This window comes from Peromyscus leucopus, chromosome 7, assembly GCF_004664715.2.
Source record: "Peromyscus leucopus breed LL Stock chromosome 7, UCI_PerLeu_2.1, whole genome shotgun sequence".
Classification (NCBI taxonomy): Eukaryota; Metazoa; Chordata; class Mammalia; order Rodentia; family Cricetidae; genus Peromyscus; species Peromyscus leucopus.
The window spans coordinates 78,595,943-78,612,571 of NC_051069.1; the positions used below are offsets into that span (position 1 = coordinate 78,595,943).

Here is a 16,629-nt window from a genome sequence, read left to right on the forward strand (position 1 = left end):
CCCTGCGCCGCCGCGTTCGCCGCAGTCGCCGCTGTAGCGCTGCGCTCCTTCACTCTCTCGCTGGCGTTACCCAAACAGCAGGTCTAAAGGGCCAGGCCGCGATCTACCGCGGGCCTGGACCTGATGGAAGAGCATGGAGGGAGGAGGGGCACCTGCAGCCTCCCGGTGGGAACCCCCAGACAGGGAAAGCTATCTTTAAGCTTGGTATCTCTCCCAAGGCATCCGGTCCCCGGCCTCTGGGAGGAAAGGAAAAGTACATGACAGTGTATCCAAAAATGTCATCACTGGGAGAGAGGCCTGACATCCATAGGGCTCAGGCACCTGGCTATTGCCTAGATGGGGAGACTGAGGCCCAGGGAGAGAGAAATATTCTCTTGTCCAGTGTCATAGCAGGAGTCAAAGCCACCCAAGGTTCTGAGGAGACAACCAAGCGAGAACTCAAAAGCACACAGGCTGCTGGCAACTGAATTGCCTGGGATGAAAGTCTCCCTTGAAATCCGCTCCTTAATTAGAACGGAGATCTGAATCACTTCAGCACTCTCCTTATGCCTTGCCCTCAGCTCCTGAGTGTTAGGTGACAGTTCCTGGGAGCTACAAAGTGTGGGCAGGAATTTGGAAGAAGAGGGAATGACTCTGAGAGTGACCAATCAGGAGGCCAGGCAGAGAGGCTCCCAGATGGCAAGGAGCAGTGGTTCCTTTGCTTGTAGCCAAATGGAGCCTCCTGGGCTCAGCTAGAACAGCCAGACCCAGGCTGCCAGCTCTCTTGCTCACTTGCTGTCTCCAGCCACAGCACACCTGTATCTACCAGTAGGCTGCACCCCCAGCCTCAGCCAGGGCTCCCTCCATGCCCCAGCTCCCTATATCACAGTGGGAACTGAGTTCCTGGGTGGGAAGGAAGGCAGGAGCAGGGAAGCTAAGTTGGTGGAGGCCCAAAGCATTGGCTCTCAGGTCCCTCAACTAGAACACTTGACAAGCTGGAGGCTGAATCTCTTGGCTGTATGGCTTCAGTTAACATGAAGAAGTCCTCTGGAACTGTTTTGTATACAAAAGGGAAATGACACTGACCTTCCCTAGGGCTTTGGGAGGCTCACAATACAATTTAGTGGGATCCTAGCTGGATTAGAATTCTATTAGGTCAATCCACACTTCCCATTTTTTTCTCAGGCTGAGAAACTGAGGATGATAGAAAGAAAGGGAGATGCCCAACATCAAAGGAGTCTGGCAGAATAAGACCTAGAGGTGACCCAGTGTCTAAAACTCCTGAAAATAGAGTCCCATGTTGATTCCAAGTTAGCCAGCCCTCATCTTGGATACTGATCGTGGGACAGATGGGAATGCAGGCCAGTTGGTGTCATGCACACACGTTCTGAGCCATTTCCCAGAACCCGCAGTCACTGGCTCTCATTGAGAGAAGAGGGCAAGCGGGGAGCAGTGGGTGATGACCTGCTGTGGCCCAGCTTGGCAGGGCCTTGCTAAAGACTCCTGCTTTATCTCACGCACTCATATCCAAGTTCCCTTCAGCTCCAGAATGAGTTTAGCAGCTATGGAGTCATAGTTCCCACCGCTTTGACCCATTCTTGTGTACAAAATTCATGACCATCCCCCTACCTCTGAGTAAAACCTGTGGCCCCCACAGCTGCTTCTGTGTTTCTGTTGGGCATGGGCACCCCATGGAATAAACTGGGTGGTAGAAGCCCCAGGCCACTCTGCAACCAAGTTTGGACCTAAAACAAATCTTGACTTCATACTCACTGGGCATGTGGCCAAGCACCCAAATTAATGAGCCTAGAAAACAGAATCAGTTTGGCAAGATTAGCTGGTATCTGGTGGAACTCAGTTCTAAGGGGGCTTCATTTTTACCCAAGTCTAAACTCATAGGAATAGAGACGATGTCTGAGCTGGGAACTGCCACTCCAGGGTTGAGGACCAAGCACATAGCAGATTGAGCTGGACATGTTTGGGGTGTCATATGTTACTATTTCATGTCCTGAGGACTGACTGAGTGCAGGGCACTAGGCCTAAGAAGCTAATGATCATGGATGTTGGGATCCTGGGGAAGATAAAGACAAATAAGGAGGTGTACCATACCCTGTGAAGACCTTGAACTACTGGATTACAAGGTGTTCTGAGAGCCCAGGCTGATTTGATGCCATCTCACCCAGCTGTACCCTGATTGGTCTGACTATGTTTAAAGGAAGAGGATTTTGTTGCACACTGGCTCTGGCCTGGGACCCCAGGGTCTCGTGAAATGAGATAGATGCATCTTGTCCTCCACCTTCCTGGGCTGCTGCAGGGTGCCCCTCCCCCTCACTGTGGCCTGGGCTCTGCTTACTCAGCCCTAACTTCCTCTCCTCCTATTCCTAAAACTACACCCCAAAGCCTGGGTCATTTGACCTCTCAGAGCTTGGATCTTCAACATGCCTAGAGATTGGCCCTGGGGGCTCCACACCTTGTTTATGAATAGTCATCCCTGGTAGCTTTTCCAAACTACCTGAAATAAAACTTCTAGTGCCAGATTCTCAGTAAGAGGTCTTGCTAAATTAACCCCAGTACTGCCTGTACTCCTTCCAACTGGGAAGGGCCAAATGTAGACCTAAGGTGCCTTCTGATTCCCTAGAGAGAGAAAGGATCCAGGCAGATGCCAATGCCCCTGAGCCGGATATAGGCTTAGGCTCCATGAGCTGGAAACCTCTCTGAACACCTCTTCTCCACCAGGCCAGTGTTATTTCCTAAAGGAAGTGCTACTCCGGGTCCTCATTTATAGGGAGCATTCCTAGTTGGCCTGGTAGATTGAGTGCACCAGTTTCACAGGTGGGCAGACTCCTCAGTGGCCACTCACCATGGCAGCAAACATGAGACTTGCTCCTCTGACGTCCCCTCTCCACAGCTATGCCTGCCTCACCACCCTCCAGAGCTAGAACCTATTCAACTCCTCCACCAGCTGGGAAAACGCAAGCCAAAGTGCGGAGAATGAGGCCACTCTAGAGGCAACCCCCTTCACACACAGCTTTCTCTGATCCCAGCATACCAGGCATGAAGGGCAGGGAATCAGCAGCTCCAACGTGAGGGTGTCTACCTGCAGGAAGCTGGCAAGGCTGAGCTGGGGTGCCAACATGTGTGGTGACTGGCTCTGGAGTCACTGTGTGGGGTGCTCCTTTACCCACCCTACCTCTCAGCAAAAATAAGGTTGAAGAGGCTCCCTGAGGATGCCTCTCATAGGAATGGGACAAAAAAAAACAGTCTCTACTCCCTGCCCCGTGCTTGCTGGCAATGGGATAAGGGTCAGGGGTAGGTGGTATGTAGGCCTAAGCTTGAAATCTCACTGTTGGTTTGCCCAGCTTGGCTCTCCACACTGAGCCAGGGTCAGATCCCACAGGTGCAGAGGAGAGAGCTTTGTTCCACGAAGTACCTGCCAAGGGCAAGAAACCCTTGATCCCTCCCAAAGAGCCCCTTGAGGACTCTCTCAGCAGGCCCTCTATGGGTAGGAACTCTGCCTCATCCCATTTCCATTCACCTCACCCTGTTCCAGTTCCCCTCGAGGGAACAAGCAGTCCAGTGTTTTGGGTTTTTTGGGTTTTTTTTTTTTTACTTCTGTGTTTATGTCACTTTTAACCTTTTTGATTGACACTTAACCTGTACTATTTGTGCGTATTTATAAGGTACAGTATTATGTTCTGATTTGTATTTCTATTAAGTGTTGATCAACATAGGGTAACTGCTCCATCCACTACCTGGACTTTGACATTTCTCACCCAGAGTGCATTCAAATCCCTCCTTTTGCCAGTCATTGCCGACACAGTCCCTTGAGAACAATCCTGCTGACCTCTCTAACCCAGCCCTACGTCCCCTGCTCCTTCTCCTTCTTGCTCAGGTCACAACTCCTCATCCTGAACAGCCCTTCTTCCCATTCTCAAGGCACTGGAAGCAGCCCTTTCCTCTGATATGGTGATCTTCACCCCAGCCCGCAACTGTGGGATGCGGACTCTGGTCCTCTGGCAGCTCTTAGCCTAAAAGTGACCTCTCAGAAGAGAAATCTCCTCTCCCCCATCCTGGAGCCAGTGCAGCCCCAGCTCCAGCACTGGTGGTGTTTACAGCTCCTTCTTCATTCGTATCTGCAGCCACAGTCCATGATTACTTCCTGTACTTGTCTGGTAGCTTAGAGATGGACATTTCCCCCACTAAATCCAGATGCCAGGACAGTGCCAGACAACAACTAAGTACTTGATTCACAGATATGGAGCCAAGAAAGAAAAAAAGGAAGGAAGGAAGGAAGGAAGGAAGGAAGGAAGGAAGGAAGGAAGGAAGGAAGGAAGGAAGGAAGGAAAGAAAAGTTTATAATAGACTTTATCGAGTGACCCTAATTGAGGACTGGCAGGAACTGGATGAGATAGAGAGGTGGGGATAAAATCTGATGTCCACATTATGCCTGAGGACATTGGTTATGAACATACAGCCAACTAAGGGGGTAGGCAGACTCGTGACAGTGAGAAATGATGCTGTCTCAGGAGGTCAAGTGGGAGATGCCAAGGGCAGGAAAGGGTTTTGGTCATTTGTGAAGAGGATGCTCATTGGAGACTGTGACCCTTGCCCCCAGTGGACAAAAGCAGGACTGTGCAGAAAGGGATGGGCCCAATGAAAGGCCATGGTCAGATGCTTGGCAGGCGTCCTCCTCCCTGTTTCCTAGAGCCCAGGGAATGAGGTGATGTCCTGGACAGATGTACCTGTCAGAAGGGAAGACAGCAGACTGTGCCAGCTGGGTAGACCTGTGTAGTCTCTTAGGGTCAGCATGTCCCTAGACACTTTCACAGCCTGGCATGGCTTGTTAGCCTATCCTTCGTGTGCTCTGAGAGCAGCCAGCGGTGGGGTGTGAGCTCAGACTGCCAGCCAGGTGCTATTGTTCCAGCTGCACAGACAAGGATGGGAAACCCAGATGATTTGCCAATGCCGTGTGACAGAGCAGAGTTGAAGCTTCTCTTCCACCCCCTTTACAGATCAATCATGTGGCTCCTCATCTGTGGTCCTCCTCCCTGAGGAGCCCTGGGGGCCATACCCCAACATCAGTCAGAACGATCTGCTTTTAACTGTTTTATATATTAATTTGGCTTCCACATAAAAACTCATCTATATTAATGCTTTAAAACGTTTGACCTTCACTACAAGTTATTACCAAATGCCTTTCAGCTCAGCTCTGGCATGTTCTAAATGCAGATTAAAATGTCTATACTTTTTCTTTCTCTTAATATTCAGTGGTGGAAATTGAACCAAGGCCTTTGTGCATGCTAGGCAAGTGCTCTACCACTAAGTTACACATCTACTCTGTTTTGGTATTGTTTAAACACACACACACACACACACACACACACAGAGTTTTACTAAATTACCCAGGCTGGTCTCAAACTTTAGATGTTCCTGCCTTAGGCTACCAAGTAGCTGGGATTACAGGCATGAACCACCACGCCCAACTTAAAATGTATAATTTTGTGGCCTGGTGCTTTATAACAGTACAGTAGAAATGCTGAATAAGAACAATGAGTGTCAGCTGTTGAGCCCCAGAGTGTGACTACACACTTCCCTTAATGGTCTCAGCAGCTTGTAAGGTTGTTACTGATAACCCTTTTTTGTTGTTTGGTTGGTTTTTTGTTTGTTGGTTGATTGGTTTGTTTTGTTTTGTTTTTTTGAAACAGCGTTTCACTGTGTTGTGTAGCAGTAGACCAGGCTGGCCTCGAACTCAGAAAGAACCACCTGCCTCTGCCTCCCAAGTGCTGGGATTAAAGGCGTGCAAGACCATCACCCATGTTAACCCATTTTCAAAATGGAAAAACTTGGGCTCCACAACTTCTACTTCTCTTGTTCAAAGTCATGGAGCAAGTCTGTGCAGAAGCTGATACCCAGTTCTAACTCTCAAACCTAAGCTCTCCAGCCACAAACAGAGTTTAGAGACTCTGGCTGGGTGCCTTCTTAGCATCCTCTGCCTGCCAGAAGAGAAGGAGAGTAAAACAGAATTCACAGCAGTACTGAGGATGCAGCTTGGTTAACCTACCAAACACAAAGCCCTGGGCTGATCCTCGGCATCATATATGCTAGGCATGAAAGTACATAACTGTCTGCCCAGCATTGAGGATGCAGAGGGAGGAGGCTAGTTGCAAGTGTGAGGTCAGCCAAAGATATTAGAGAGAGAGAGAGAGAGAGAGAGAGAGAGAGAGAGAGAGAGAGAGAGAGAGAGAGAGAGAGAGAGCCCTTGTTTCAAGGGGAAGAAAATTAACAGCAAGCAAAACTATGTCGTGTCCACTTCAGTGACTTTTGTGAAGGAGGCTTTGCTTTCCGCTTGGGTGGGAACCCTGCAACTCTGACATGATCCAGGGAAAACACCAGGCAGGCATCCCCACCCCACAGTCCTGACTCATTGGAATCTCTAAGAGCCTGGAGCTGGTGTGGTGCACTCATAGCCAAGAGCACAACTCAGCCCCCTGATGTATATGTAGGAGTCCCAGTGACTTGTGAACGTGACAGAGGCCCAGAACACAGCCAATGCCAAAATGCTCCTATGAGGGTCATTGTCACGCAGGGAACACCAGGGAGGCCCAGACACCTCCACATCTTTTCCCCAGAGGGGAATTCATCGCCCCTCAAACACGAAGCCTTCATTTCCTGTCTCCAGCCTTGAACATGGAGGAGTTCCCAGCATCTCAGGAGAGACAGCATTAGGGACTCTCAGCCGAGCTATAGGCTCTGTTTCTGTCACCTCCCTAGCTTAGGATGGGTTTCAAGTTCTCTGGGCCTCAGCGTCCCCGTCACTACATTAAGCTGGGTACAGTTCAGGAAGCTACGGGACAACCCGGAAGGTATAGCCAGTGAATTGTAGCAGTTACCTCTTCCACTCTTGCTTCTTTTAACAACCAAACTTTCCCTCAGGGAAGTAGTGACCCAGGTCACCCGGGGCTTGGTCAGGTGAAGCAAGTCAACACAGAGCCTTAGCCCTGGGAGCTCCTGAGACTCGGAATAAGCTGTCCCTGAAGGACCACTGCTTGCTCCCTAGCACTACACCACTGGAAGTGAGCATGGTAAAGGCTAGAATTTGGGGAACACCAAGGCTCCCCTTCATTCTCACCCAACCCTGTGACTCACTGCTGAAAGCCATGCCTCAGCGAGTGCCAAAACCACCTGTGGAGTCTGTGCGGTGGTGCCCGGCTCTGAGTTCTCGGTGTCAAATGCCAAAGTCAGAACTTGAACCAGACCTCCCCCGGGTTGACAGGATCAATGGACATCCAGGGGGATTGTTAAATTCGGTGATTTCTGCTTTTGAGAATAGGTTTTGCTAACCTCTCGGGCTAAGGCAACCTCTTTTCTCCACAAAATGAGATAATCATTTTCTAGAAGACATCTCCCCGCTGATCTTTGACTTTCTTCACATTGGAAAATCCAACTCCTATCTTAAAATAAAACCTTTTCAGAACTACTTTTAGAAGAGTGAATGGATGAATTTGTATCAGCCTTCACTGGGATTCCAAAAATCCTTGTAGAAATGCAGAGAAACCTACTCAAACATTTCTAACTGCAGGCATAAAATGTAATCAACTTGTCTAAATGCCTCCTGGGTTGTTAGGTGAACTCCAGACATTGATAAAATCGTTTGGAAGAACCTGGCCACAGGCAGTGTTTGCAGACTGCCCAGTATCTACTTGTCCCAAGCCTGCTCTCCCGAAACATCTTCTTTGCCCTCTGGCGATACTGGTTGCCACTCAGAATCTCTTGTCCTCTGGTCAGATCTGTGGGAAACTGGGAGGAGGGAAAGAGGGTAGAGTTCTCCATGAGCCATACTCTCATAAATATGTGAGCACAGTCAAGGAGAGGTGAATAACTGTGTCAAAGGGCTTCCCTGGTAGCCTGGGCAAAGAAAAAAACAGCTTGGTTATGAGACACTTGACTGCCTCATTAGTTAAAATGAGCAAAAGTATGAATGGCTTGCATCACATCATCAGGGACACAAAGATGACCTTAAGAGGTAAGTCACTGTCCCAGTCAGCAATTCTTGCTGGCACTCAGTGAAGACCACACTCAGGAGACAACTTGATGGGGTCTGAGTGTCAAGTATCCTGACTGTGCACAGTGGCACTCGAGTCTGGAGACCAAACAGACAGTCAGAGGAGCTCACAGACAGCCACTGCCTGGTTTATTTTAAATTAGTTAATTAGGAGTATGATCCCACAGCTGAACATTTACGAGACAAAAAGCGTAGAGTGAAGCTGGTCCTCCCACCTGACCCTAGCCTCCTAGAAGTGGCCATTATCACTAATGTCCTACACGTTCTCTCAGAGAGCGTACAGATCAGACACGTACATGTGCGCATAATTGCTAACCAGTTGAAGTATGCTGTAACCACTGTGCCACACCTTCTTTTTCTCACTACATAGTGATGATTCTTTATGGAACTACTCTTTTTTAACAGCTGCAGGGTACACCATACGGGTATGCTAATGGCTTTTAAGACAGCCTTCTTCTGAGGAATATTTGGGTCATTTTAAACCCTTAGTATTATTATAATCATAGCTGGAATTAATAAATACGCATGGCAAGGGTCATTTCTCATCTGGGTCTCTGACAGAAACTGAAGAGCAGACACTTTCAGGTGGAAGCTTGGGTCTTATTCATTGAACATCTAGAGAAGTAATTGATGGGAAGGTGAAGGTCAGGCTGGTGAATGGCATAGTGATAGGCTGAAAGATGTTGGTATGATAGCCACCATCCCCGCTGTGGCCCTGGCTCCCAGGGCCTAGAGTATATGAAAACAGACCATTCAGCGGACAGAAGCTTGGCTCCAAGCTGATGCTGAGAGAGGCAAGCTGCCACAGGGCTGTAGAGATCTGGTACACCCCCACAGACTGGACAAGGAGAGTCAATGAGCAAGGAAGAAGGTATGTAGGAGGTCAGCATTGGCAGCAAGTATGTGGCCAGATGGATACCTGGCTAGACCCTGTAGGAGACTAGCAATCTAGATAAAGGCTTGAGACAGGCACTGTGGTGGTTTGAAAGAAAATGGCCCCCAAAGTGAGTGGCATTATTAAGAGGTACGGCCTTGTCGGAGCAGGTGTGGACTTGGAGGAAGTGTGTGGCTGTGGGGATGGGCTTTGACATCTCCTATTCTCAAGCTACTCCCAGTGTCACGGTTGACTTCCTGTTGCCTGCATATCAAGATGAATTCTCGGCTCCTTCTCCTGCACCATGTCTGCCTGCACACTGCCATGTCCCACCATGATGGCAATGGACTGAACCTCTGAAACTGCAGGGTGCCCCAATTAAATGTTTTCCTTTATAAGAGTTGCCGTGGTCATGGTGTCTCTTCACGGCAATAGAGACCCTAAGAAAGGCACTTAGCTTGGGAGCTATATTAGTTGCTTGTTTTATTTTCTACGATAACATACATGAGAAAAGTAACTTCAGGAAGGAAGGATTTACTTCTGCTCATGGGTCAAGGGTCATCAATTACCATGGAGAAGGCACGGTGGCAGGAGTGTGAGGAGGCTGGTCACATGGGGATAGCGGTCAGGAAGCAGAGAGAAATGAATGCTGATGTCCAGTTTGCTTTCTCCTTTTCATTCAGTGCAGGGTCCCAGATCAAGAAATGGTGTGGCCCTCATTTAGGGTGAATCTTCTCTCCTCAGTTAACACACTCTAGATGTGCCTGGAGATTTGTCTCCTGGATAATTCTAGATCCCAGCAAGTTGACAATTGATACTAACCATCACCCATCATGGAGCAGAGCAGGGGTCCTGGTCCAGTGAGCAAGGTCCTGAAGATTCAGATTTGAGAATCCAGAGAGAGAAGCTGGGCAGAAAGAAGCCACTAGACTCTGTGGTAAGGGTGTCTATATGAAGTCGGATCAGGTTAGATGGGGAGGAAGTGGGCAGGACAGGCAGTCTGTCCAGACTGGTGTGAAGTCATCAGTAAACCCGTGGAGGCCTGTGCCTGGACTCAGTAGCCCTTTATGAAAGTACAGTAGCTGGTGAGATTCCCACTGTGCTTACGGGTGAGGTCGGTGCAGCCATGGGTAGGAGGAGGTGCAGTCCAGGAGTGTCCTCTGTTGTAGAAACTGGGGGAACGGTCAGGAGATAGTCCTGAGATGGCCTGCTAAAGCCAGGAGGAGCTTGGTTTTAGGGGCTTTGGGGTGAGCTCCAGAAAGGGAACTAGAAGACATGAGTAGGAGGTGCCTGAAGGGACGCCCCCACAACGGGGGAAGGAAGATGTACTTTCTGATGACTTAACTGCTTGTCATTCAGTTCAATCAGGTGGCCTTGTGAACGGCTCCAGGTTTAAAGCATGTCACTGAGCCCATGACAAGCTGGTGCTACCACAGCATCAAGCACCCCATGGGGGAAGACTCTGTGGAAGAGGAAACTGCCCACAGAAGTGACAAGCCATTCTGAAGGCCCCGTGAGAAAATAGCACATTCGAACTCCAAACCCTGGCACCTGCCACGACCCCAAGATGACTCCCCAGAATTCCGGATTTCCAGGACATGAATAGGATAGGGGCTGGTGTTCCACCATACCCCAGCATTCTGGGGGCTTCGGCAAGAGGAGCTCATGTTTGAGGATAGCCTGAGCTACATAGTGAGAAAGTGGCTCAAAAACTAAATGAATAAATAAGTACATCAGTAAATGGAAAAGGTCCTGTATTGACTAGGTTCCAGAACCAGTTCTTTGGCTCCAGGAGCGCCCAGGACCTTCCTGCTGTCCGTGCAATGCCAGTCTCTTTCATGAGATGCCTGTCCTCTTATCAATCTTGCCAGCTCCACTGCCCACTCCCGAGGGGCAAATGCAGCACCACCTGCTTTGAGGCTTTTGCTATTAACCAATTAACTAATGAACTGGTCTAATGAGTTTGGTCACCCACTCAGCAAACAGGGACAGCTCCATGCCCAGCACGAGGCACAGTGCCAGGCTGCCGGGCTGTTTCTTAGTCAGAAATGACTTCTCTGAAAGGACAGGAGCCCACTCAATACAGCGTAGGCAAAAGAGAAGACGCGGGCAATCATGACAGTGGTGGTACTTAGTAGAACTCCCCAGAAAAATCAGTGTCTCCAAGGCCCAGGTGAGGAACCAGTTCTGCCTGCCTTGCCTCTTCTCCCCCCCACCCCGCCCCCTCCGAGTAGCATCATCTCCTCCCTGCATGCTCTGAGACCCTCTGCTTCTGTAGAATCCACCATGCCCAGGCCATTGCTTCCATCTTCCCATTGCTCTGTTCCAAACTCCAAGAGCTCCCAGGACCTGTTCCCACTGCCACTGCCCGTGCTCTCTGAGGAAACTGAGGGGCAGGAAGAGGCGTGCTTGCTTCTGGTGCCAAAACCGCACTCCTCCCTCGGGCGTTTCAGGCGATGAGTGACAGACAGACACAAGAACCAACTGAGGGACTGGTGTTCAAAAACACCAGCGCGAAGCTGTGGTGATAGCTCAGTGAGAGGGCCTGAGTTTGATCCTCAGATCTCATGTAGAAAAGCATGGAGAAACAGGCTCGTAATCCCAGACAGGGACAGGGCATTCCCGAAGCCCCCAGGCCAGCCACTCTAGTTTACTTTGGTGAATTCGAGACAAGTGAGAGATTCTGTCTCCACAATCGTGTGTGTGTGTGTGTGTGTGTGTGTGTGTGTGTGTGTGTGTGTGTGTGTGTGTGATCGTGTAGCTGGCTCTCTCGTGCTCTCTCTCAAAACCACACACAACAAACAAACAAAAACAGTGCCCACAACCCCCCTGTCTATTATCATGGATCCTTAATGGGGTGCCACTGTTATTTAAGTTCCCAGATGACACTGATGTTCAGCATGAGTTGACATTGTCAGAGACAATGGCAAAAACAATTAGAAAGTCATCAACATCCAAGTTGAGGAGAATTGATGAGGGATGGGGCCATAGGAGCCACCTTATCCATAGCGAGGGACATAAACTGAGCAGGTGAGGCTCCAAACACCTTCCCAGATTCAGAGGCTCAAGTCCTTCTTGCCTGATCTCAACAGGGCAAGGTTGTTTTGTTTTTAATACTAGCACTGGGGACTTTGGAAAGCACTGATCAGGAGGAATGTCTTACCTCTCCGGAAACACTCACGGCCTGCCTGTTGCCACTCATAGCCATGGGGGGAGGGACTGGCTTCTGCTGCGGGCAGGGTATTTGTGACTAGTCTAACAAATGAGGAATCCCTCGGACAGAGAGGAAAAGATGTGAGCTTTGTTTCCCCTGTTGACACCACTGTGTGTAGTAGGCTAGAACAAGCGCCCCCACTAACCAGCCAGTGAGGACCCCAGGGTTCCCAGAGTCAACAAGGCTATCAAACCCTGTTGAGCAGTGCGGCCAGACTGAATTCCAGCTGCAGGGATTGCCACCTCTACATATGTCTGTTAGGTGATCAGCTGTTCCACTTTTCTCAGATCATGCCATGGCCCCAGAAAATGCATCTGTCCTATGTACCCCCTTTCCTGTCAGCTGGGTGGGACAGGAAGCCAGGGAGAGGCTGAGCAGGTGGGAATCCAAGCCCCAACCCATCCCCAGCTTACAGGAACTCAAGCCCTCCTCACCTGACTTCAACAGTGGACATCTGACATCGGCACCAGGAATTTTGGAAGCTGAGGATTACCCTAGGTGGGAGGTGGTAGTGGTTGAGGGGAATAGATCTAGACAGACCACACTGACCTTGGGAGCCACCTGCCAGGTGAAGAGGAGTGAAGAGGAGGGAGAAGGGAAGTGGGTGGTGAAGACAACGGCAGGACCCACAGAGAATGGAAAGATCTAGACAGAGAGGCGTGGAAAGAACAGAAATAAGATGTGGTATCTTTCCCAGCTCAAAGAACCAAGATCGGGAAGGAGCCTTTGCAGAACTTTGGCTCATCCAAGCCAGAAGCTTTGCTCACTGTACAGAAGACAGACTTAACCTGGGTCATGAGAGCCACTGTCGAAGGCAGAGCTACTGTGGCAAGCATCCCCTCCACTTTCATCCTGTCTCCTTGTGAATGCAGTGTGTGCCAGCCTGAGGGTGTGGCTACCCTCCAGGGGGTGGGGACCAGGAGAAGATATCGGGAAGATGTGCCATCTTTATGGTGAAGGCACAGAATGGTTTCCAATGTGTTCCTGTGCCGTTCCTAGTCACCCATGGCACGGGCACTTCAGAACCTCAGTAATTCTGTACGTTTAAAGCTGTCCCAAACTTTACCCCAAATTTCTAGACAGAATCAGGGCCTGAACAATAACCTTTTTTTTTTTTAATCCCACACTTGCAGCAGAACATACCAGCCAAGAAGCTGTGTTGTCCAATGAGAGTGCTGAGGGGTGATGTTATAAAGATAGCAAAAAAACAAAACAAAACAAAAAAGAGCAGCAAGCACGCACTGGAGACTTGTTTGTGGGATGGCGCCAGTGTTCTCTCTATTGGACCTTACAAGAGCTATAAAAGGAAAAGAGCCTCTTTATGCCAATTGCATAGATGAAGAAACAGGTATAAAAAACACTGAACAATGCCCAAGGTTCTAGTGAGACGTGCCAGCAAAACATTTATCAAAAACCACAAGGTCCCTGGGCTTTTCCTTGCTGTCATTCAAAAGACCATGAACCACCCCTTCATTTCTCCCCACTAAGTGAACACAGCCACTTCTTCAAAAGAAAATGAAGAGGCTGGGAAGGTGGGCCAGTGAGTAGAGTGCTTGCTGTGAAGCATGGGAATCTGCATTTGGATCCCCCAAGACCCACTGAAAAAGCCAGGCGTGGTGGCCTGTGACTCATCCCAGCACTGGGGAGGTAGAAGGTGGGAAGACCCCTTAGGCTTGCTGGCCATCCAGCCCAGCCAATCACTGAGCTGAGGGTTCAGTAAACCTTGTCTCAGAACCTAAGGTGGAGAACAATTGAAGACGTCAACATCTGGCCCACGCACAATTTGCGAACATAGAGACACACTCACACACACACACACACACACACACACACACACACACACACAATAAATGTGAAAAAGTTCTCCCAAATGTGGCCTCCCTTTTCCTTTAACCCCACACAGAGGAGGCTGGAGTGAATGTGCCTTTGTCATGCTCTGTCTCAGGTAGGGCTGTTCCTGTGCAGAGGCAGATGAGGGATGCACTCCTTGACCCAGACTGGCTGTAAAGGCGTTATTCCAACCCTGACTCTTATGTGTTCTCATGTTCTCGTTGTCCAAAGTCTCAGATCAACAGGACACCTGAACCTGTCACAGACTAGGCCTCACATCAGGTGGGAGGTGGGGAACAATTAAAGCAGAACCACATATGACCTCTGCAGTTAGCACCAGCTGTTTCCCAAGCTTGAGCAAGGTGCCCACACCGTTGCTACCACCCAAAGACTGCAAAGCGCCATTCTGTAGTGTGGGAAGGTGTTTCCCCCCATCCCTGGGGGGTCTGTGCCAAATTGTAGAGAGGACTCTTCCATCTGGAGTAACCTCTCAGCAGGAGCGGCTCCTGAAGGCCAAGCTTGACCTCGGGGCTGCAGAGTCCAACAGGAGCCCAGACAGGAGGGCTTTGCTGTAAGACTCTTCCAATGTTTGCAAACACCTGAACTTCACAATAAGACGTTAGTAGTGGAGAAGAGGGAGCAACAGCCAAGGCTTTCTCAGCTCAGGCACCACAGGGTCCCGATAAGCTGCAAAATGTGGTCCCTTCTCTGTGCCCTTTCCTCTAAATCTTTGCCTTCCTTCATTCTCAGACCCGGGGCCATTCACCATCTTGGCTGTCCTCACACCTCCACGAAACCTTCCCTTCCTCTTCCTTTAGCAGCAGAACCCACTTCCCCAGAAGGTCCCCTAATCACCACCCTGGACAGAGAGGAGGTGGGAAACAGGCCGGCACAGAGGAAATCCTATCACCCTCAGTGTCTTTCCCTGGGCTCTGCGTTATTTGGGGAGCCTGTGATGGTGATAATAGAATTAAAACATCAGGTCTAGACTCCAGCTAACCCAAAGCAGCAGACTTATGGTCTTGCTCTCTCCGTGGGGGCTTTGCTGCACTCAGCAATGTGGCAGGCACGGGGCATGTGCTCAGGAGAGTTGTGTCGGGTCGTTACTAATGTGAGCCAAAAAAAAGAGCCCCAGTATGCCTGGTGCCTTACAGAGACCTCAGAGGCAGGGCAGGGTGGAGCCCTCATCATCTCATTCACCCTCTCCTTCAGCCGTCCGTAGTTCACTCAGAACCAGCACAGGGTAGGTAGGGCTGAGAATACCCCAGATCCTTCAGGCCCAGGCCCTGGCCTTGAGCAGTCTAAGGCCCATGGGTCAGTGCATCCCTGAGGCTCCAACATTGGAGAGCAAAAGTAAGGAAAAGGAAGCCTGCACCCAGCAATCAGCATCCAAGTGGCAAAGACAGGCCCCAAGGAGGAGGTGTGTCAATTGGCTCCTTTGCTCACCACTTGCTCGGCTTCTCTGAGTGTCAGGGTCGTCATCTGGAAAGCAGATCATGCCTGTAGCACTTGGTGGATACGGGACAAAGCAAGATCATTTGAGATGAACATTCATGGGCTCCTTTCCTTTCCCCAGATAGGGAAGGAGCTAAGTGGCTCCCTGCAGCTCCTCTTTTAACCTGCTTCCTTCCCACAGGGCCAGTGCCCACTGGAGTTGTTCCAGGCTAGAGCTGACATTTCATGTTACAGGCCCAGTTATCTGTTTCCTAGGAAACAAGGGATAACGCTAACTCTGCAACAAGTCTCCCCTCCACCCCCTAACACACACACACACACACACACACACACACACACACACACACACACACACGAGTCTATCAGCTAGAATGGCAATTAAAAATAAAGTACAAGTCAGCCGCTAAAATTAGTTTACATATCTTTACCTTGTGTTGCTGTTTCCCGCCACCTGGACACCTAGGAGCAGAAACACAGGTACCCTGTATGGCACATCCTCCAAAGGACAGGCCCCAGGCCCCTCTTTGCACCCTACCCTGCTTCTTCCCAAGAGCCAGAAAAGGTGGTCTCCCGCTGGGGTTCTCCCTCCCTCTGAATGACTTCTCTTTGGCTTCTTTCTCGACCTCAAGGCTGTCACCAGAGACCCACATTCTGCATGTCCATCCCCCACTCATCCTGCCTCCCCACCCCCCAAGCCACTCACAGACTCGTGTCTATGGTGCCTCAGGACTCAAATCAGAACATCACCCTCCCCCTTTCCCCTCACCTGTGTTCTGCATCCCTGAGCTCCTGCCCACGAGTACCCCTGCCTTTTGTCCATCTACACTGTGTATCTCCTCTACTTCCAGCAGGCCATGGGCTCCAGGTACCTGTGTTGTCGCCCAAGGTCTTCCAGCCGACTTGAGAGAGAACCGAGACCCAGGGCACATATCCCCCCCACCCCCCCATAAGCTCTTCATCTTCCTGGGTGGGATCAGTGGCTGGCTTCCTCTGTGCTCCACAGTCCCTTTCACCTGCGGCGTGGAAGCGATCGTACTGCATTAATTACTGCACACACTTCAGCCGTCCTTCCTTAGTGCCAGGGGTTGTTCAGAGAGCTCCACGGGTATTTAACTCCCACAACAACCCCAGAGGTGTGTGTCTCTTATCTGGCTCCGCAGCTTCCCCCGAGACCTCAGGGAGGCGGCCCCACCATTGACTCGGCTTTAAGTCAGA

The 16,629-nt window shown here is 50.2% G+C and overlaps 1 protein-coding gene across 1 annotated transcript in view; it reads left to right on the top strand.

The window, feature by feature from the left end:
- Rasgrf1 (Ras protein specific guanine nucleotide releasing factor 1) overlaps nt 1–16,629 on the top strand; it is a 114,442-nt gene that overhangs the window by 1,382 nt on the left and 96,431 nt on the right. The gene's annotated exons all lie outside the window — the stretch shown is intronic.